Raw genomic sequence first — 24881 nt, 5'->3', positions numbered from 1 at the left:
TACGGTACTGTTTGTAACATTTACGAAAATTAATTGGAAAACATCAATCCTTTGACGAAGTTTACAAAATTCATTTGAGATCGTCAATTCAACCCAAAATTACGCGTAAAATTTGTCATACATTTGAAAAATAGTAGACTTGTGATTGAAAATCAGTTCATTTTTGTTTATAATGTTCTGGATAAACTCGAAGTTTGATTGAAAATAAATGTCAAATTTGTATAGCGAATTAGTAATGCTTTCATCGAATTTACAGTACTCATTCTTGATTTACGTTATTACGCAATGTCGATGGCAGACAACTCACGCCGCACGCCGTTCCGGAACCCGCCATCCGCGGTCGCAGATGTGATCCGGGGACGAGAAGGGAAGGCAGAATCCGTGCTGCTCTCCGCGCTACGCCCAGCTAGCTGTAGCTTCCTCTGAAGCTCGTACTGTCAAATTGCATGAAAAAACGAACAAGCGTAATCAGTTCACACGGCTAATACTTTGCTAGCCTGCAAGGAAAGGAATTCATGTTTGTTTCGACTCACACTACACTCGCAAATAGTCTATAGTATTTTAATGTTTGTGCGTGTGTATGTTATCACTCCGTAGTCCCGCTTGATGCCAGCAAAAGTACTGTAATTGATAATGCACACTGCACCACAGGTCACTGTTTATCGTGTCTATAAGAGATGTACGTGACTGCATTTCACTAGGTCAACATTCTGTTATTTTTTACTGCTCGCCGCTACGTCGAGACGTTTTGAAAACTTTGATTGTTGGCCGCTGCACTGACACAGTGCGTTCCATAAGGTTTGACACTGCTCAAGCTTTCCTACGCAACTTCATTCCTACATCAGTTTTGTTTGCTATTTTACTACCTTCTAAAGTTTTCTAAATTGAATGTCTTCTCATTCACGTAAAGAGTCTGAAAGGAACTCACAGAGCGTCTCTTTTCATCACTGATCACATTTATACGAAATGTGTTATCAGTCCAATTACAGATTTGCGCTGTAAACGTTGTTCATATACAGTTCATGTTTTGCATAAATCGAGTGACAACTCTTCTTTTCTAAGTACTTTGACGTGGGCATTATCACTTAGCACTTCTTTGTACAATTTCATTAGTCACATTTAGTTTGCGACTGGAATGCATCTCGTCAAAATTTACTGTTGATGTATTTTTACATTACTGTCAATTACTGTTCTAATGTGCATTAAAGAAAAGTGTCCTCTGCAGAAAGTAAGACCACTCGATCGCGATGGACTAAAAGTGTCTAGTATGTTTTACAATGATGTTTTCATTCTACAGATTCATACCTTGGGCCGCTGCCTTTGATATGACAAAAAGAGGAGCCATATGCAATTGTTTGTTTCGTGACAGGAAGTACACACGCGAGCCAAAATTAAAAACTCACGATCTTAAACGAGTCTAAACATGAGACAAAGCAAAAAGCGGACAAAAATCATCGTTCCAAAATGTGTCTCTACAAAGCGGTTAAGCATCGATCGGTATCCGCAAATCTACCGAACATGAGCCTTGCCTACGTGGTACACACAATCATAGACATCGTATGACTTCAGTATATTTTCGTCAAACATTCAGGTAATGGGTTTCTTACACAACATATTCACATCATCACATACATAAACAAAGAACAAAAGAGTAACATAATTACATACAAAAACATGCTGGATATTAAATTCAAGACGTGATTGACTGTGGTTTTATCACAGGCAAAAATATTCACTTAATCAAGGTTCTTTAAAGAGTCTGATGGACTTGGATGTTTTTAGTACACAAAGTTTTGCATACTTGAAGAGTGTTCGTCTGCACTTGAGAAAAGTTTTGCACACTTGAAGAGTGGTCATTCCACTTGAGCTTACACCTACTGCGAATATAGTAAATACAAAACTTACTTTCTAGCAACAAGAGAATAACTGCTAACTACTATTTACTTGGATCACAGTGAAATGTTAGTTATTCAGCCACAAATCTCTTTATATCAGCGTGAGGTTAAAGTCCTTTTACCTTCAACGTGTCTGGATTTGCGAGTACATAACCTCCTTCAGATGACGCGTTTATTATTTTATGTGGCTCTGTATGCAGTAAGTGCCACTTTTTGTTCTGTTTCTTAAGAAATGAGGCTTTCGGGTGCGATTTCAATAAGACTAAATCTCCTATCTGGTAGGATTGGGATTTATAAATATTTTTGTCGCACTTGCTCCTTCTGAAATTGGCTTGTTTTGCAAGGGTACTGAGAGCTTGTTTTACCTTAGCGTCCTGTGTTACGGAGTCACTCGTTATCCGAGATAAATGATCTGTCCTTTCATTTGCCTCATTGTCTGCGAACATCAGTTAGGAAGGTGGGAATCCTGTTGAAGTGTGGGGCAAATGATTCTAGATGTTTTTAAAAGAGCCGAAATGATGTATACGCTTTGTTTAGAAGAGACATAGGTTCTAATGAAACGACTGAATTCCTTGAGGATGCTTTCAACAGCGCTACTTTTTGGATTAAAAAGTGAAATTAATATGTGTTGTGTGATGTCATACAACTGCATGGAAGCCTTCCATTTCTTGCTGGTGCAGTAGGATACCTTATTGAAAATTGCTGAGTCGGCTTTGCCGACGGACGGAAAGTAATCAGAGATGATCTTATTCAGAACGGAAGTGGAAGTTGTGCACATGTCAGGATATAGTTTAATATGTTTACAGAAAATATCTTACAATTCCACAAAACATTTTACCCCTACTCTAGCTGTGGGTGGGGAGCCTGTAACACGATGGCAGTTAATTGTAAAGGTTTCTTGGGTACAATAGGACGTAATTCAGTTTTATAGAATACAGTGTTGGGCTTCAGGTTCTGGCAAATGACACAGGTTCTGGTTGACTGTTGCACAAGTCTGTTTAAGCTGAATAATAACAATAGCTGGCTATTTTGCTTGCACATTTGTTAATAACGAAATACCCCAAGGACTGGTATGTATAGCAGGTAAAATCGCCTAATTGCCTATTAGTACACAGACGCACCATTTGTCTATGTTTGTGTCCTGTCTGAAGAATAATGCTTCACCCTGCAATTGATCTTGTAGATTAAATGCGCTCGTGGGATCTGCCTCTTTTACATTTCACCATAGTGGATCTGCATCCTGCAGTTCCTACAAATGATTAAGAACTGCTGTTTGTAAGTGGCATCTTTTATCAACAGTACTAGGAACTCCGTCGATCGTTCGAGCACATCTGGGAACTCCGGCAGATCCAGTGGAAGGCGAGACAAAGTGTCTGCAACGACGTCTTATGTGGCGAATTTTGAAGTCCTATTCCTGGAGCGATAACGTCCAACGAAACAGTCGTACGTGCAATAATCGGCATGACAATAGGAAACTTAAAGTTTGTGGTCACAAAAGACCTTCACATGCTTTCCATGCACGCAATAGTGGTACTTTTTGAAGGCCCACACAACTGCCAGTGCCTCCAATCTGTGACTGTGTAGGCCATTTCACATCCTGACAATACTCTGCATGCAAACTCTGTAATTCGCACTTCCATTTTGCCCGACGATTCGTCAGTCTGGAAAAGGCAAGCGCCCAAATCGTAAGACGAGACATCCGTTGCAAGACAAAAATCGTTAGACATGTTGGGGATCGTAGAATGTCAGAATTTACAAGTGACTGATTTTATCAGAGCCATCTTTATACACGTTCCTCCATCAACGCACATTCTTCTTCAGACGATTCAGTAGTGTCTCACTATTGAGTGACGATTCAGTAGTGTCTCACTAAGGAATGAAAGAAGTCCCATAAAGGCTTAGAGTTTCTTGAGTATGGGAGCTGTTCTATTGCATTCATTATTCCTTGTTCAGTTACCATACCTTAAGGAGAAATTATTTGGCACAGGAATTTTCAAAAAATGACTCCAAGCACTATGGGACTTAACATCTGAGGCCATCAGTCCCCTAGACTTGTAACTACTTAAGCCGAAGGACATCACACACATCCATCCCCGAGGCAGGATTCGAACCTGCGACCGTAGCCGTCGCGCGGTTCCGGGATGAAGCGCCTAGAACCACTCTGCCACAGCGGCCGGCCACACAGGAATTTTACTTCATACCGTCTGAACTTGGATTTCTTTAAGATGGTGGTTACGCCTGCGGCCGCAAACTTAGGCAACACTTTGCCAATCAGTTCTAAGTGTTCCTGCCAAGTGGCAGTCGCAATAAGGAGACCATCGACATAAACTGCCACATGAACTAACAGCTCATCTCCGCGCGCTGTATCAAACACGGCGATAAACACACCTGCGCTTACGTTCAGACCAAAGGCCAACTTCTACCAGTGAATAGGGACGCAGGGTATTTCTTCAATCGTTCGAACAGCTCGATTTGCCAGTGTAATGATGGTAAATCGATCGAGGTAAGGTACCCGGTTCTGTTCTACCAGGTTGTTGGATCTTGTCCTAGAAGGCTCAAAGATTTTGTTGAAGTCGCATGCATCCAGCACCAAGTTACTGTCAGGCTTAGCCACAGCTGACAGCATGCTGCTATAATGTGGGAAAGAACTCTCGATCACACCCCAGTCTAGCATTTTTCATAACTCCTTCATTACGGCCTGTTTCTGAGACCACGGCACAGCATATGCTGCACAATAATATTTCAGACGCTCATACACTTGCGTGTCGTACGTGTGTCCTCGTATCACCCCTGGTTTTTCCAAGAATACTTCCTTGTAATGGTGGAGTAAGCTTACTAGCTCACTCTGTTGTTTGGCGCTTAAGCAATCTGATTCTGCTATTTTAGCCCGCGCTAAATTATTCACATTATGTGCTTCTTTTATGGGCAACGTTTATATCACAGTAACCTTCCTCTGGTCAGTTATGTAAAAACCGAATATTCGGTTGTATGCATTTCACCTTCACACTATGGCAGTACTTACCATGAATGTCAACTGTTTTTACAAGATCCAGTGCAATCTTCTTTCCATGGTCATTATGCAAGTTAGCCCGCGTGAGAGGTCGACCTGTGCGACCCTCTCACACATAAAGTTTGTAACCTCCCAACAGATAAAAATAATTATAATAGCCTCCCAACAGTAAAAAATATATAATTGTATAATTCACATTCAGTGTAACTACCCAACAGTTTATTATTCCGTAACCTCGCAATAACAAAATGTGACTAACCTCCTAATTAAAAAATCTGACTCACATACAACCTTTCAATAATTGACTGACTGTGAATCTAAACTGGTACATTTGGACGTCAGCAGTGCTGCGTCATGGCCCTGAAAATCATACTAAATAAATTGAAAATTCTTACCTCAATAAGGTCGCCGGATAACGCATATATATATCTGCTCCTATAAGAAATTTGTCTGGCGCAGCCCAGTGCAATGCTGGCCGATAGATTTGTCATGTATAAAAAGAACAACGGATTTTTCTTTACAATAATTGGGATGACCATGGATTGGAGAATTAGTAAATTCTTTAAATTGAGATGAATGACTGTCAAAATTTAATTTTTATAGGAAAGATTATTATTAAGTGATTTTTTAAAAACTTTTACATGGGACTTGATATAACAATAGTACATATGCGCGAGGCTGCTTTTACCTTATACTACAACGCTCAGGCACCGCGATCGCTCGCCACGACCGGACCAGCCAACTCGGTACACACGACTTCTGGCAACTACTTACTCCTACTACCACACAGTTACTACCGCCGTCAACACTGCTCTCTGGTCTGAGATTCTATTTTAGCTTACATATCGCAGGCAGCGCGTGAGCAATCCATCGAAATTACAACTGCTCGAGTGCGCTAGCAACAAATGGACCTCTTACAAGTTCCATCCCAGGTTCACAGGAACTGACAAATTATTTACTAATAGAAAAGTGCAACAAATGGCTCCTTTTCCGACAATGACGTCAGCCTCGACCTGGTGTTTAATCACTTGGCTTTTAGCACTAATACCCCCCTCAACCTTATAATTTTTATAGGCAACCGCTGCATTTGAAGAAGCTGTAATCCATAACTGAAATACGTTCCTGTGTCTGTTACTAACTGCACATAAACACCGTTGATGGAACGGTTAACAGCGGCTTGCACCACTTCCATTTGGACCTCCGTACAATTACGGATTTCCTGGGTCAACTTGTGCTTCAGGTCATCCTCGTCATTGTATAGCAACATGGCTAAGTGTCGTTGTTTTAGCCTTCATTCTGTGTGCCACGACTGACTGATGAAGGCCTACAGGAGTCGCCCACAGTTTGACACCTGCGAATGTAAACTTTGCTCAGCTTCCGTCACATCCACGATGGGTACACTGTGTGACTTCGTCTGATTCAGTGATGCAAATTATTGCGGGGGCTGTCAGTGTTGCTGTTGACTACAGTCTGGCATCGGTATCGCTGACATCTGATTAATGTGAATATATTGTGGCTGTTGTGGTGGCAGCGCTATATTTTGCGTGCAACCACTGGTTCCGGGATTCTGCCACGACCCATTTGCAATCCTCATATTCTTATTACGCTTGTTGTTATCAAAACCGCTATTATTTCGTCTTTCTCTATTATAGCTGTTGTTGTTACCGTTCTGGTAGTTTCTATTGGTGTTATTGGCAGCTTGGTAATTATTACCATTGCGCTAGATTGTGGCCTACCGTTATTGTTCTGACCATTGTTTCCGGTGTTATTTTGCCTGAAACCGTATTTTCTGTTGTTATCAACATTATTGTTATTGTTCCACTTATTGTCATACGATTTCTTGGCATCCTCCTGTATTAGGTCCAAGGAATCGATTACTGACAGAAAATTCTCCAGGTCAGTATCAGGAACATTGACTAATTTCTCTCGTATATTTATGGGAAGACGAGCTTTTAATATTCCCATTTTGCGAATGAATAATTCCTAAGACGTTCCGGCACACATGTAGACCAGAACCGTCCTAAAAAGCATTTCTCAAAATCCAGAAATGTGTCTCTGCAACTTATAGTGCCCGTAGAGATGCATCTCCAGTTATATGTGAGGTGACAAGCTGAATTTTCTGTCTCTCTGTCCAAGATCTTGACAGAAAATTTCGGAAATTCTTTATGAATATCACAGGGTTGATATTCTTTTTGTCATCATTGGAAGTTTGGAGCTGGCGATGTTTGATAAACTTTCGTTTTGCGTTAAGTTTGTTCAGATGGTTCAAATGGCTCTGAGCACTATGGGACTTAACATCTGTGGTCATCAGTCCCCTAGAATTTAGAACTGCTTAAACCTAACTAACCTAAGGACATCACACACATCCATGCCCGAGGCAGGATTCGAACCTGCGACCGTAGCCGTCGCGCGGTTCCAGACTGAAGCGCCTAGAACCGCTCGGTCACAAAGGCCGGCCATGAAGTTTGTCATAGTTGGTGTGCCTGGTTCCGTTTAAGTCATACTTATGTATATAGCCGGTGTTCATACACGGCATTTTTCCATCCCTAGTCACGGGTTCATACAAAGGCGGTGGCATTGGCGTATCACCATACCGAGCAACAGCGTGGCGTACATCATTTCGCTCTGTGTTGTTTTCATTAAGGATTTGCCTGCCAGGTTCTCCGACCTGCGTTTGTCGGTTACCTCGTCACATGGATAAGGTAGATTGTATGATTTCCCTAATACTAGTTAGCTCCTCACGCAAGTCTTCGCGTTTCACCTTTGCCAAAGGTTACCTCTGTTGTGGCACTTTCTACCTCTTTCTTTGCCTCCCTCTGGGTAGTCTCCCTCATTTTGTGCACAGTTGAAGTGACTTTTTTCACTTGACCTTCTAAAATGTCATGAGATACTTTTATTCCCCCCCAGATTTGCCGTCAGTTTTTTCACACCATCCGGCAGGTCTTTGCAGTTAGTCTGCAAAGTAGTGATGTCTTCGCGAACACTGTCCTCCTTAATATTCTTCACGATAGCTCTGTCACGAGCGTCTGAGACTATATTTAGTCTTGATACTAACTCCTCATCTCGAGCAGTTAGTGCTTGATTTAGTTGTCGTATCATTTCCGTCTCCCTAAGCTCCTGCTCAGCATCTCGCTCTTTTTCGAGTGCAGCCTCTTTGGTTTCACGTTCTTTTTCTAAAGCAGTTCTTTTTCTAATAAAGACTGTTTCCTATGTTGCTCCTTTTCAAACTCGGTCAGGAGTTGTTTTTCCCAATAGCCTGTCGTTTTTCACACTGTTTTTCTTGCCTACCTTGTTTTTCTTCGCATTCTTTTTCTCTTACACCCAGTTTTTGTAACAGGATAATAATTAAATCTGTGCCTGGTACAATATGTGTTAGAAGACCAGCTGATGCTGCTACCTACACAGAAATATCGATAACATTTTCACTACTGGACGTAGTAAACACATTTCCTTTGTCTACGTCCTGTTCCGTATCCGGAATATTTTTATCTATACTTCGGGTTCCTGCTTCCCATGTGGAAATTGTTGTTGTCGAAGTCTGAATCATTGTCGCATCTGTTTCCTGCACACGGTCATTCTCTCAGGGTCAGGTATTTCTTTTCGCTTTGGTCTAACCACTGTGTTAAGCTATTAGCAAACTTTACATGCAATATACATAAAACACACAAAACACAAAAAAACTTGTAACTAAATACACAAATATTTGCACAAAATTGTCGCTGCAACAGTTGAAGAATGTCTCGCAGCTGACATTTCGCACGTAACTCGTGATGCGTTTATCTATAGCCAGTTCAAAAAATATGCTCTGCGCATATAGCGTAAGCTTACAGATAAACGACCTGAAAGTGAACACATGCGCATCGGTCCCTACCAATGACACCTTCCCTGAATAATACTCTGATACAGTTTACTATAAGTGGCCAACTCCAGTCCATTAGATAATTTGATTTTGTTTGCTTTACTTTTCTTGCTTTTAGTTCATTTAAATGTCAATGTACATGAAAAGAAAATCCATTTTCATTAGTATAACACAACTTATGACTACATACACACAAAACTGAGATAAATTTTGTTTATCTGGCTCCACGTTGGACTCCAGTGTAGTGTAATCTGTGTGTGTAAATATGAATGAATGATATGTGTGTAATGTACTGTAATTGCAAAGTGTTGTATTAAATTGTCTTATGGTTAATTATTTTTATCACAGATCTTCTTACAATCTTTTAAACTGTAAAAATGTTAACACAGATTTATTACACCCAGCACTTCGGTGTGCTAATTGATTATAATTATTTTCTTTTTTGTAGTTATGTTATCATGCAGATACGTGTTATGCGCACTAAAGAAAAAAACTTATGAACATGATCGCTTTTGGTCTCAGGATTGAAACCCTAGTGTTTGTTTGTATTAATATTTATTACTAGTACACTGGTTTGTTAATTTAGTTAATTTAGTCGTGAACGGTTCGCGGGAAGAACGATTGTTGCTAAGCCTCCGTGTTAGATCTAACCTCTATTATTTTAACTCTGTGGTCTTCCTGCGAAAGATACGTAGGAGGAAGTAATATGTGGATGACAGTTCTAGGAACGTATGTTACCCGCCAGGGTAGCTGAGAGCGCTAACGCGCTGCTTCCTGGACTGGGGTAGGCGCGCCGGCCCCGGATCGAATCCGCCCGGCGGATTAACGACGAAGGCCCGCCGGCCAGCCTAGGCTGTTTTCCACGTCCCGCTAGGTGAATACTGCGCTGGTCCCCACGTTCCGCCTCAGTTACAGTGTCGCAGAGATTTGACACACGTCCGCACTATTTCACGATTTACACTGGATGCAGACAACTGGGGTACACTGATTCCATCCCTGGGGGTACAGGGTGGCGGCAGGAAGGGCATCCGGCCACCCCTAAAACTAACCTTGCCAAATCCGATGTAACCGCGCCGATCCTGCGATCGCTGCAAGACTATGGCGTAAGCGAAAGAAAGAAAGAAAGAAATTCTAGGAACGTATGTTCTCGGAATTTTAACAGTGATGCAGTACCCCTCTCTTGCAGTGTCTGCCACTGTATCTGGCTGTGCATCTCCCTAACGCTTTCGTACATAATAAATGAACCTGTAACGAACTGCGCTGCTCTTCTGTGGATCTCCTCCGTTTCTCCTATCAGCACGAATCTATTACGGATCCCAGACTGACGAGCAGTTTTCATGTAGAGGCCCAAAGTGGGTATTTCAAGCCATCTCCTTTGTGGATAGACTACGTTTCCGGAGGATTCTTCCAGTGAATCTGTCTGACATTTGACTTCTGCGATTAGTTTTATGTAGTTGTTCCGCTTGAAATCACTTGGTACGCGTACTTCTAGATATTTTGCGGATATTAGTGCTTCCATTGATTGTTGTGCAATCGCGTAGTCATACGATGATAGGTATTTTTTCTTATTTATAATCAATACGTAAACTTTTATTTATGTTGAGTCTACACCAATTCCTCTAAGTGTCGATCTCCTGCTGGCCTTCTTGCACTTCGCTAGAATTTTCTAGCATTATCACTTTTCTGCATCGAAATGCCTCATGGAACTTACGAAGTTATCCACTAGGTCATCTACGTATATTGTGAGAAGTAATGGTCGTATTACACTCCCTTTGGGTACGGTCAAAGTTACTTTTGCTTCTAAAGACTTCTCTCCGTTCAGAATGACATGCTGTGTTCTGTTTGCTAGAAACTACGAATCCATTTACGCAGCTGGACTGACATTGCATACGCTCGTATTGTGTTCATTAGGCGGCAGTGCGGAACTGTACCGAACGACTTGTGGAGGTCAAGGAACACAGCCGGTATCTACTGCTTCGTGAGTCTCGTGGACGAACGGAGCGAGCTGGGTTTCACACGGTCGTCGTTTTCGGAACCCATGTTGATTACCACAGAGGAGATATCGGTCTCGAGAACTATCAGAAAACTTGTTCCAAAATTCTACAACACATTTACGTCAGAGTATAAGCCTTCAGCTTTGCTCATCTGTTTGTGACTATTTTTGAAAATGGGAGTGACCTGTTGTTCCTTCGAATCGTCAGGAACGTTTCGCTCCTTCACCGTCGTAGATTGGGAGACACTGCTGCTAGAAGAGGAGCAAGTTTTCTACCTATTCTTTGTAAAATCGTTTTGATGATGATGATGATGTTTGGTTTGTTGGACACTCAAATGCGCTGTCGTCAGCGCCCGTACAAAGACTCAATTTTTATACAGTCCAATTTTTTTCACTGTCCAGTCTAGCCACTGGCACGAATGATGATGAAATGATATGACTTGACAGTTATATCACTTGTTATGTATTTCACTGTTATTGAAACTTCCTGGCAGGTTAAAACTGTGTGCCCGACCGAGACTCGAACTCGGGACCTTTGCCTTTCGCGGGCAAGTGCTCTACCATCTGAGCTACCGAAGCACGACTCACGTCCGGTCCTCACAGCTTTACTTCTGCCAGTATCTCGTCTCCTACCTTCCAAACTTTACAGAAGCTTGTAACCTCCCCACCGCAATTTTTTTAAAAGAAAATAGAGCAATACTTAATAGAAATGGGGGCCAAGTGTAACCTCCCCACAAAAATTTTTTAAAAGAGAATAACGATACTAATTAGAAATGCTGATGGACATGGCTCTATGCGTAACCTGCCTACAATCAAATGTACTGACAATGGCAACAAATGTGAAATTCGCAATCTGACTCAATTATAAATCCTTCAAAAAATTAAAGTCCATTCAGTGACAAGAAAATTCAATTAAACCGAAATATCGGTTTTTGGCCCTGTGTAAAACAATCAGAATTAAAGTCTTACCTCAGAATAAATGGATGTCACATATCTGCTCTTGTTGTTGCGCACCGCTTGGAGGAACTGCATTGCAAATAATAATATTCTCTTTTTTTGTGATTTTAGTGGAATTTTTCTTCAAAAGAAGTGGAATGAAATGGGAAGTGCAACGAAATCTTGAGTTCAATAAAAAATTAAATTTTTGAGAAAATGCTTTTGAAATAAAAAAATTATTATTGGGAGACTTGTTGGAGAATAATTACAATAAATAAAATTTTTCATTATCTAATGATTATATTAATTAACAGTATACCTTATTCCTCCACTTGACCATTGTTGCCGACCGCCTACATCACACAACCGCACTGGGCTGCTACTACTGACCGACCGCTCTGCATGACGACTACAGACTGAGTACTGCTCTCAACTAGACAGAGCTACAGACTCGCAACGACTGACTGACTGCTACTCTGCATAGCGACAACTAACTCGCAAAGACTACTACTGACTGAGAACCGCTCGCAACACTCGCGCGGTCAAGCGCATACTCTCTGGTCACAGATGCTACAATGCCTCGCCATCGCTGCTGCGTTACATACGTGTTTCATAACCCTCCACTCGGGGGGCAAAAATTTGGCAGCGATGGTGAGTCATTTGGACTTGCCAAGCGCGGCAAAATTTTTCTTTAATTAACAAAATCCTACAACTTACAGAATATTTAAATGTTGTGCACATGCACTAAGTACAAAATATATCAGACAAGGACAAAATGTGAATACTAAACATAGTAGCAAATCAGAAAAAAGTATATACAAACTTTTTGACAGATAAAGTGCACAGGCACTGAAAATTCTTTAGCATATGCAGAACAAATAAACAGACTGGCAAGAATAATTAGATGTAGTACATAAAGTAAATGTTGTGCACACGCACTAAGTACAAAATATATCAGACAAAGACAAAATGTGAGTACAAAACATAGTAGCAAATCAGAAAAGTATATACAAACTTTTTGACAGATAAAGTGCACAGGCACTGAAAAAATTCTTTAGCATATGCAGAACAAATAAACAGACTGGCAAGAATAATTAGATGTAGTACATAAAGTAAATGTTGTGCACACGCACTAAGTACAAAATATATCAGACAAAGACAAAATGTGAGTACAAAACATAGTAGCAAATCAGAAAAGTATATACAAATTATTTGACAGATAACAAAGTGCACAGGCACTGAAAAAATTCTTTAGCATATTCAGAACAAATAAACATAATGGCAAAAAAAAAAATTCATGTCCAAAGTGCACATGCACTGAAAAATGTCTTTAGTATTTTCACAACAAATAAACATAATGGCAAACATCATGTCGACCAGTGACATAAGTGTACTCACACTGGAGTTTAGCGAATCGAAAAATGTATAACCTATGAACATAAATGATGTTACCAAAAAAAAAATTTTTTCTTTATGTGACAAGAATCAGGATAGGAAAGGGAAGGATTGCATCATGGTTGTAGCACTTTAGATTGCACACAGCTGCTCTGAAAGTCCATATCTTTCCACAGTAGTACAACACCAAGTGACACAACTTGAAGTTCTTTTCCCATCAGAATTTATCAGTGTAGCCAAGACACTGAACTGTCGTAGTAATGTTCCATGTTTTCATTTTGGCAGTACATTAGGTACACCAAACAGTGGGACCATAATAATGTCTTCATCGCTCATGGTGGTGGACAGCATGTCGTGTCAACACCACACTCTTACAAGGCACACCAACGTAGAACTAGTGCAAAACCAAATATAGTGCTCCATGATCACTGGGATAAACAGGACAAATGGACATTGCAGTAATTCAGGGTAGTCAGCTTATGAGGTGAAGGACATCAAGTCACATAATATTGACAATTACAGTCTTCATTGATAGTTCGTGGCATTCATAGCCCAGTTATTGAACATTTCTGTACCAAGTATGTAGTATTACAGAAAAATGTTCATTAATTGTTTTACATAGAATCAGTAGCCTTCTTTTCCTGGTTACAAAATATTATGAAATAATCGCATTCTTTTCAGTTACAGAGTATAATTAAGAATCATTAACCTTCTCCTAATTACAGTTAATTAATCATTTGTCTTTAATTAATCATTTGTCTAATTACAGTTAATTAATCATTTGTATAATTACAGTTAATTAATCATTTGTCGTTAATTAATCATTTGTCTAATTACAGTTAATTAATTAATCATTTGTCATTTCAATATACTAAGAATTATTAGCCTTAATTAATTACAAAGCATTATTAAACAGTACCATAGTTAATTAATTATGTGTCATTCCAATCTATTAAGAATCATTAGTCTTTTCCTAATTACAAAGCATTATGAAACAGTCACATTCATTTCCAACAACAAAGTATCAACATTGAAAACAAGAGTTAATCAATGGCATAATTAATAACAATTTCGTTGATTGACATTAATTATTGGCACTCAGTGGCCATCAAGTATTGAATAGAATAAAACATAGTTCATCATTCAGTATTATTCAGATCATTACAAAGTCATTATTAAAAATCAGTTAATTACAGTCAAATCATTAGTAATCACAGGCATTACAATAAACAGTGGCAGTTATTAGCTAGTGACAAAGCATTATTTTGAATATAGTCTCATTAAGAGGTCATTACTCGAGTGACATGCTATTCAGAGTTGATCAGTATTATTCAGAATTATCATAAACTAGTGACATTATGTGGGACTGGTAATACATTTTTTTGGTAGCAATGCATTGCGTTGGGATCGATAATTAATTGCTGAGGCATAATACTTTTTGCTTTTGACCTATTGCTGCAAATGAGGATAGGTAACGTCATTCGTCATGAGTCAGCTGTAGCAAGATTATGTAACAAGGCAGTACATGTGATCACATTTATAAATGATAAACACAAATGGGTAAAAAATATAAAAATGCAAGTACTAGAACAGGTATAATAAGTAACAGGTTTAGTAAGTGTCATGAAAAACTTCTCCTGGAAAAAATACAAAAACGGATTATTGACCTGAAAGAAGAAACGCACACTATGCTGAAAAGTAGTGAACTTCGAATTAACAAGTAGTGAAATGTGTATAAAATGTGTTCCATAGCTGTCCTTTCCAAAACTTTCCGTCATCCTACTATGCAATGTAACACCTGCTGTCAAAGCAAACCGCAACAAATACTTAAATAACTACGTGGCATAAAGAAAAAAAAACTTCATTATCCATATCATCATAACTTCACCATTATCATCACCTGTAAAGAAAAAACTTCATTATCCATCACTTCATTATCCATATTATCATAACTTCATTATTATCACCACCTATAAAGAAAAACTTCATTATTCATAACAGCATATCCTTCATCATTATTCATCAGTATTCATTATCATCTGCAAAAAATCACTTCATTACTCATTACCTAACTATTCCTTATCTCTAGCATATTTCATCACTAAAATTAAGATGTGTAGTTCTCTCTGACAGCCTGCATCAATCACCTTGTATTCTGAAAGAAAAAATTAGTTAAGACTGCTATTCTGTGATGAGTATAGTATAGTCTTGTTAATGCTTGTTAATCCTGATCCCTTTACTCTTCCTCATAAAGTTATTGCATCTCCTTTCGTTTATTCCGTAGGTGAAATTCCCATTTATGTTAAATTTATTTCTTAGAATCATCATTCCTTTCTGAAATTGATGAACAAAGATTAATGTCTCGCATTTAAATCCTATACCCACTAAATAATGACTGGTTTATGTTGACACAATTAACCATACAGCATAACATGACAGAAAACGTAATATGTCCAAGACATTGACAGTGTTCGGATGCGAAAAAATGTACACAGAATAATACAATGCAGTAGCAAAAAAAATGTGAAACAGTCACGATGTTGAGATGTCATAAGGCAAAAAAAAAAAAATGTCAAAGTCGACTGGTGTGTGTTATATCTTAACTATTTCATAGTGCATACAAACAAAACTGGAGTACAGTCATATACACAAAAAAATGGAAAATGTGCACGGTCTGATGTGTAACGACAAGAAGAGCGACCTGCTAACCTTACCTTGCCGGGCACTTGCCAAGAAAAAAATACGATAATCATCAATAAGTAGTCAGGTGAATTAATTGCATTAGTAAATGGCATCATAGTGTGTTGAATCATACAGTGGTTTCACTCAATAAACGGTTTAATGTTTGAGATATGGTGATTGCCTTTCGATTTTCTGGTTCTCAAAGTTTCGACGTGTACAACATTGGGGTGAGGGATACTGCGAATCCGATACGGACCTGCGTATAGAAGTTCAAATTTACTGCACTTACCTTTTAATTTGCTGGATAAATAGTGTGTACGTACTAATATCTTCTGTCCAACGTGAAAGTCGCGGCGTGTACAAACCTGTTTTTGCTGTCTTCTCCGGCGCTCTGCGGCACGTTTGATGTTGTTCAGCGCAATGTCAATTATTTCGTGGTGTCGTAGGCGACGATTTTTGGGGAATTCTATTAATTCTTTAATTTTGTTCGGTGGTTCAACGTTTTTCAGTATAACAGTCGGAGATAGCATAGTGGATTCATTTGGAATGGAATTAATTACATCTTGGAATGAGAGTATGTGTGTATCCCAATCAATATGTCTTTTGTGGCAGTATATTCTGCACAGCTTACCAATTTCCTTCATTAATCTTTCACAAGGGTTCGAAGAAGCGTGGTACTTGGATATATAGATCGGAGAAATGTTTCTAGCTCGTAACATGCGTGTCCATACACTACTACGAAATTGAGATCCATTATCAGAAATTACTTTCATTACATGCCCTACATGAAATAGAAAATGTTTTACAAATGCTTTCGAAACAGTTTTAGCAGTAGCTTTGCGTAACGGAGTGAAAGTAACAAATTTTGAAGTGAGCTCAACAGCGACAAAAATGTAGCAAAAACCTCTGTTAGTTCTCGGAATCGGACCAAAAATATCTACTGCGGCCATGTGTCTTAATTTCACAGGTATAATGGGATATAAAGGAGGAATATGTGAAGTGGTGTCTGATTTAGCTTTCTGGCAAATTTTACAAGACGCTAAAACTCGTCGTATACGTTTTTCCATGTTGGTAAAATAACAGTTCTGTCTCAGTATAAGAAAACATTTTCGTGCTCCGTAATGTGCGTAACTTAAATGAGTGTACCAAATTAGTTTGTTAACCAGTTCGTCAGGAATGCATAATAACCAATTGTTGCTGTCAGGATGAGAGCGGCGAAACAGAATGTCATTGCGTACAGTGTAGTGGTTCCTAATCGTAACATTTTTCCTATCTTGCCAAAGGTGTTTAATTTCTTTCCACACATTGTCCTTATTTTGTTCTTGTGCTATGTCCTGTAATGACGATGAAATAAAATTTTCAAATGCAACTTGCTGAATGTACATGACACTGAAATTTGTTTTGCAGAAGTTGGTTGCTACGTCTTGCTGATTGTTGCCGAGAGAACGCGATAGTGCGTCTGCTATAACATTTTGCGTGCCGGGAATGTGAACTATTGTAAAATTAAATTCCTGTAAATATAGTTTCCATCTGCTTAACCTGTCGTGAGTGAATTTAGCCGAAAGCAAAAATTGTATAGCTCTGTGGTCTGTGTAAACAGTGGTATGTCTGCCATAAAGAAAATGCCGAAATCTCGTAAAAGCCCATACAACACATAATGTTTCAAGTTCTGTAACGGAGTAATTTCGTTCAGCAGGTGACAAAATGCGACTTGCAAATGCGATGTTTTTAATTATTATAGAGCCATCTTCTTCTATTTCCTGGAAAATGTGTACGCCTAAAGCGGTGTTGGAACTGTCGGTAGCAATGGAAAAATTTCTAGTAAGATCTGGGTGCGATAAAAGTGGAGCATTCAACAGAGCATGTTTCAGGTTCATGAATTCAGAGTGTGCTTGCTTATCCCAAGACCAAATACTGTTTTTACCTGTTAATTGACATAATCTGGGTGTGTCTAAAGCAGAGTGATGAATAAATTTACGAAAAAAGTTAATTAAGCCCAAAAAACTGCGTAATTGCTTCTTCGTCGTAGGAACGGTAATGTCACGTAGAGCTTGAAGTTTTTCCGGATCAGGTGCAATGCCTTCTGCTGAAATTACGTGTCCAAGAAATTTTATGGAAGTTTTGCCAAAATGCGATTTACTGAGGTTAACTGTAAGTCCTTGTGCATGAAAAGTTTGTAACAGTTGTTCAAGAATCAGATTGTGTTCAGGCCAATTAGCTTCTGCGATAAGAATGTCGTCTACATACGTCGTAATTCTGTCTTTAAGTTCTGTCGGAAGTATTGTGTTCAAACCGCGAATAAAAGCTGCAGAAGAAATAGTTAAGCCGAACGGTAGTTTGCAAAATTGATAACAGTCGCCGAAACAGAGAAAAGCTGTATATTTTCTACAATTCGGATGAAGTTGAATTTGCCAAAATCCCGATTTCAAATCTAGTGTAGAATAAATAGCTGTACCATGAAATTTCTGTAAAAGTTCCTCTAAAGTCTGTGGTCGGTCTGTTTCATTAATAATAATGTCATTAATGTGACGTGAATCAAGTACAAGGCGAAGTGAGCCATCTTTTTTCTTAACAATATGCAGCGGGTTTATGTACGGACTAACTGCTGGTTCAATAATTCCTTGATCAAGCATATCCTGCAATTCTTTTTTAACTTGTTCTCTGTGAATATACGGAATAGGATAATGCTTAGCTTTAAATGTATCGTGCTGCTTGACTTGAAATTCATACATAAAGCCGGACATAGTACCAGGAATGTTGTCGAAAACTGGAGCTTGCTGCAAAAGAATTTTGTGTAATTGCGTTCGTTCGTCGTCTGTACTTGCACTGCTCTCTTTAACCTTATCAGAAATCAATTGCATTACGTCGTAGTCAGCTTCGTCTGGAGTATTATAGTTGTGTACGTACGTATCCGTGAACAATGTGGGATTACAGTCTATGTTACGTGTTGCGGAAATGACCTCTGTGCGGTTAATTGTTTGTTCTTCCGTAGATAAAGAGTGCTGAAATTCTAAAGCAAGTTGTACATTTTCATCCTTTAACATTAAATAAGAATTCTGAAAATCAATAACTGCGTCGTGTTGTACCAGAAAATTCGTACCTAAAATAACGTCTGTTGTCAATAAAGGCACAATCCAAAAATTAGAGTGAAAAGTATGACCTCCAATACAAAATGATAAATGCGTCTGTAATTTAACGTCTACACCTTTACTCGATACTGCTCCTTTCACTTTTGTTTTGCCTAAAGGTAGTGTCGGATAGGTATTCTCTTTGTTGCACTTATTAAAAGTCTCCTCATTTATTACTGATATAGGTGAGCCGGAATCAATTACTGCTGAGAATTTCGATGAACCAATTTTAATTTCGATAACAGGATGTGAAATGGTTTTCTGAATAACTGGTCTTTCCTGTAAAAGAGTGTCTCTGATGTCGTCAAAAGTAATTACATTTTCGTGAACAACATTTTGCGTGTCTAAGGTAGTGCTTGTATTATTGCAAGATGCGTCCTGTACATTATCTAGTCAGATTCTATCTGACGTGTTATTATTATTAGGAGGATTCTGTGGCATTTCGACTATTTGAACTGTCCTATTACTTCTTCCAGGCGTGTTACGCTCTGGATGGTACCTACTGTCGGGTTCATTTATGAGAATATGTTCTTGCGTACGATTTTGCTGTTGGTATGACCGACTGTTGTTAGACGTTCGCTGAAAATTGTCTTCATTATTTTTACGTCTGTCGTAATAGTCATTCCTATACGGTGCATTACGATAGGAATTGAAATACTGTCTTCTTTGTACGTAGTTGTTTCCTTGCTGACGTACGTTACTATTTGTTGGACCAGGGGCTATACGTCCACGCGGCGAAACATTAAAGCCTGGTTGACCTTGTGTATTCCATTGTTGGTTAGGTATGTTAACCGGCTGGTTTTGATGTTGTTGTTGTGAAACACCTCTATTGTTACTAAAGTGTTGTTCCTGTTGCTGAAAATTTTGACGGTATTGATAATTAGAATTTTGCCTGTTATTAAAGTTTTGGTAGTTGTCGTTCCTAAAACGTCTGTTATCTTTCCGATTGGAATTACGTCCCTGATCATAATTGTAGTACTGTTGTTGACCTTGGTTGTTACTCAAAAAGTTTTTGTTTACAAAAGAATAATCAGATTGCTGTACTTCCAAGAGCTGTAAAAGATCTCTGAATGCTGAAATGTTTTCTTTTTGCTGGCCCGTTAGAAGTGACACTCGTAATGACCGTGGTAATTTAGAGATGCATAGTTGTATAAGTGCGGATTCACTGTACGGTTCACTTAGGTACTGGTTTTGTTGTACCATATGCTCAAAAAATTGCGTTACACTGGGAAAATTTGAGTTTTCATAGTTTGGCAAACTAATTAGTTGGTCTTTAATTCCGCGCTGTGTCGTCTTCGACCAGTACGCTGACAGAAAAGCATTCTGAAATTCCTCTACTGAGTAACACTGTCTCGCGATCGGTCTCATACGAGTTGCCGGTTCGCCTTCCAAAAAACTGCAAATAAATTCAAGTTTATGGGTTACAGGCCAAGTCGGTGGAAGAGCAAAACTAAACTGTTGAATCCAATCCAGTGGGTGAATCTGCGTTCTATCGTTTTTAAATATTTTGAACTTTCTTACTGACAGAAAATGTTTATAGTCGAAATTATCATCTCTGTGTAATGAAACAGGTTCAGGATCGTAAGAGTATCTATTGAACTGTGGTTGTTCGGAATCTAAGTCCCGTACTCTCTGCAGATTACCCAAATTATACGCGCTGCGTGAGTCTGACACATGTTCATAAAGTGGCGTCTGTTGTGTATTATTAACAGAAGTGTTTTTCATTTCTGTTACTTCTTGTTGTAAATTTGATAACTTCCTACGTAACGTGTTGTTAGATGAATCGATCTCATTAATTGTCTGCTGTAAATTTTGAAATTCAGGCGTTTGGATAAATGAAACCGGTGCAGTATCGTCTGATTTATTGTCATTAGTATTTTCGATAGCATCAATACGACTGGCCAATTCATCACATTTTTCAGTCAGTATTTTAACCTGATCATCGGTTTTAGAATCAGACGCATTAATCTGTTTTTGCAACTTGCGCGTAGTTTCGCTCAGTTTTTTAACATCAGCTTTGATAACATCACAATCCTGTGTTAGATCTAATTGTTCGAATCTATCTGTCACTGTTTGAATATTTACTGTGTGTGTATCCGTTTTTGATTTAAGGTCAGAAATTTCATCCCGTAATTCCGCGTTCAATTGTTCTATGGTATTAATTTTGTTGGACACTGTAGTAATATTATTGTCTACATACGTCTTCGCTTTCGCGAATATTTTACGTTTGTCCTCTTGTCTTTGTGCAGTGATTGTTTCCATGACTTGTCGTTTTACTTTGTTTTGATCCTGAATAAATCTGCGGAAACGCGTATCACTGTTCTGTATGTGCTGATTAAAGCGCTCGTTAATCTGAGTGTTCTGCTGTTCGAATTTCGCGTCTATCTTTGCGTCCATAGTGCGCGAAAGTTCCACCGTCATTGCTTTAAACTCGTCCCGTAATTGTGCAGCTTTTTCAGAGCATTGTTTAGCGACTCCGCTAATTTCGTCTCTGAGTGTTTCTGTTGCGACTGTTTGCATTTCTCTTAATTCTTGCGCAACAGATTTAATTTCTTCGCTATTTTTTTGTGAACACGCCTCAATTTCCGCGCGCAACTGTTCCTTAGTGTCATGACACTGCGCGGCAACAGCTTTAATTTGTTCACTAAGCTGCCTCGAATTGTCGTCAAATTTTTCATTTTGTTGTCTGACCTGTTCACTAAGTTGCTTGAGGTTTTCATTCTGTTGTCTGACCTGTTCACTAAGTTTGTCTTGTTTTTCGTTCTGTTGTTTGAAATTGTTGTCTATTTTCTCACTTTGCCTTTTATTCTGTTCTATCAATATTGCCATAAGTTGCTCCAAGGTGACATTACCTACTCTATTCTCAGTACTGTTTAATGGTGTACTTGCAGTTGTCGCGCTTTGTGTGACCATTTGGTCATTTTGCAACTTACAAAAAGGATTATCAGTCGGCCCTACACTGTGAGTCATTGTTTCGGAATTAAATAAATCCGTCCTACTTTGTGTGGTCTGTTCATCTTCATTAGACAAATTTGTCTGCTCGTCACGTGAATTTACTAAATCGGCTGTGTTAAGCTCGGCAGCGCTCATTACTATAGACCGCTCCGCGTCATCAATTGTCGTCAAGTTAACACACGAGACAATTGAGTTCGTTTGTTCATCATTAAGGTAAAAGTCATCATTAGTGGTTGGAATGCACTGATTGTTAGTGAACGCAGGATTGTCATCATCACACTGCGTGTCATAATTACTATCGGTCACGCTGTTTAAGTCGGTAATTTCATTCAAAATACCTCGCGATACACTATTCACAGTCTTTCGCGGCATTTTAACAATAGTCAAAATTATTCACAAAATAAATAAGCACAATGCAAAAGCAACACACAAATACAACAAAGCAGCAATTTGCCGTTGACCTGTAGAAAGAAAGTTACAAGTTAATAAAAGCGTTGCGCCAAATCCTAATTATATCTAAGCAAACAAGAGCAGATGTCTGACTGTTGCTCAAAAGACTCTCAACGAAATACGATCCTGGACTGGGTGTCGCCAAGTGTATCCTCCCCACCGCAATTTTTAAAGAAAGAAAATAAAGCAATACTTAATAGAAATGTGGACCAAGTGTAACCTCCCCACAAAAATTTTTTAAAAGAGAATAACGATACTAATTAGAAATGCTGATGGACATGGCTCTATGCGTAACCTGCCTACAATCAAATGTACTGACAATGGCAACAAATGTGAAATTCGCAATCTGACTCAATTATAAATCCTTCAAAAAATTAAAGTCCATTCAGTGACAAGAAAATTCAATTAAACCGAAATATCGGTTTTTGGCCCTGTGTAAAACAATCAGAATTAAAGTCTTACCTCAGAATAAATGGATGTCACATATCTGCTCTTGTTGTTGCGCACCGCTTGGAGGAACTGCATTGCAAATAATAATATTCTCTTTTTTTGTGATTTTAGTGGAATTTTTCTTCAAAAGAAGTGGAATGAAATGGGAAGTGCAACGAAATCTTGAGTTCAATAAAAAATTAAATTTTTGAGAAAATGCTTTTGAAATAAAAAAATTATTATTGGGAGACTTGTTGGAGAATAATTACAATAAATAAAATTTTTCATTATCTAATGATTATATTAATTAACAGTATACCTTATTCCTCCACTTGACCATTGTTGCCGACCGCCTACATCACACAACCGCACTGGGCTGCTACTACTGACCGACCGCTCTGCATGACGACTACAGACTGAGTACTGCTCTCAACTAGACAGAGCTACAGACTCGCAACGACTGACTGACTGCTACTCTGCATAGCGACAACTAACTCGCAAAGACTACTACTGACTGAGAACCGCTCGCAACACTCGCGCGGTCAAGCGCATACTCTCTGGTCACAGATGCTACAATGCCTCGCCATCGCTGCTGCGTTACATACGTGTTTCAAGCTCTCCTGCGAACCTTGCAGAACTAGTACTCCTGAAAGAAAGGATATTGCGGAGACATGGCTAAGCCACAGCCTGGGGGATGTTTCCAGAATGAGATTTTCACTCTGCAGCGGAGTGTGCGCTGATATGAAACTTCCTCAGATGGTAGAGCACTTGCCCGCGAAAGGCAAAGGTCCCGAGTTCGAGTCTCGGTCGGGCACACAGTTTTAATATGCCAGGAAGTTTCATATCAGCGCCCACTCCGCTGCAGAGTGAAAAACTTCACTGTTATTGTCTAATCTCTTTCAGAAAACACTTGATAATGGCACTTTGAAGCCGAAAGTATGACTGTGTAAGCGTAATTGTAGCACAGTACATAAACAACAGTCTAATGGCGGTACTGACTTTAAAGAAATATATTATGACTGTGGCTCCACATTATGAAGAAGATATATATTAAGCCCTTACATAGTGTAACCGTTTTGGAAAGTAGATGTTTAGTATTTCGATTTGCTCTCTGTCATCCTCCGTTTCGATGCCATTACCGTCACAGATTGTCTGGATAGATGGCTTCAATCGGTTTATTGATTTAACATGAGACTTCGTAGGATTTTCTCTTGACTCGGTAGATGGAATTATATGTTCGAATTCGTCGAACGCTTCACACATGGTTGTCCTTACGCTAATTTTGCCTCCGATCAGTTTTTGTTTGTCTGCGGGGATTTTACTACGTTTATTTTTGCAGTGAACCTGTCTTTACTGCACTGGTTCCATGATCTACGTTGAGTCTAGAGGTTTGGGCCTGCTGGTGACCTGGAAGTGAACGTTATTTTCGCGAGTCGGTTCTCTGATTAACTGGTCAAAGCAATTTTCGAGTAAGACATTTAGAACTATTTCAAATTAGTCCCTGTCCCTACTTCCCGCTTAACAACTTGGAGCTCCCCGTCTATAGTTAGTCAGCTACTTCTGTGAACAATTATCATTAGATATATATGATCTATTTTGAGAAGAAATTGGTGATGCTAACACTGTAGATGACAGTATTGTGTTAGAGCTTCAAATGATTGATTGTTGCAGTTTTTTGGAGTTGAATCCTTATTTTTTGAAAAAAGAAAAAAAAACACAAATTTGAAAATGTACTTAGAAGAAAATATCCTGAACAGTCAACACGTAAGAACTATATAACTCTTTTCTACTTCTTTGCATAAAAACTTCGAACTTGGTTGAGAACATGTTAACTGCAGTTTAGTTCGGAGTGATTGTATGTTGAAGTGAATGGGAAGTTACAAACAATGCAGTCTAAATCTTATGCTGTTTCGATGTCTATGGCTCAGCATCCGCTGTTATTACCAAAAGTTTGAATACTGAGAAGACACAGTGTCTACAAAGTTAACAAAAGCAGAACTGTAATTAGCGACTTGCGTTAGGCTAACACATTATATACATTTTAATTCTTTTTGCTGCCATAAAAGAAGATAAACAGAATTTTGTACGACTGTCTTTAGACAAATGGTGTCAGAGCAGGAGGGGTGAGCAAGGTGGAGCGAAGGGGTGA

Source organism: Schistocerca americana, chromosome 6 (assembly GCF_021461395.2).
Source record: "Schistocerca americana isolate TAMUIC-IGC-003095 chromosome 6, iqSchAmer2.1, whole genome shotgun sequence".
In the NCBI taxonomy this organism is placed as follows: domain Eukaryota; kingdom Metazoa; phylum Arthropoda; class Insecta; order Orthoptera; family Acrididae; genus Schistocerca; species Schistocerca americana.
This window is presented reverse-complemented; position numbering follows the sequence as displayed.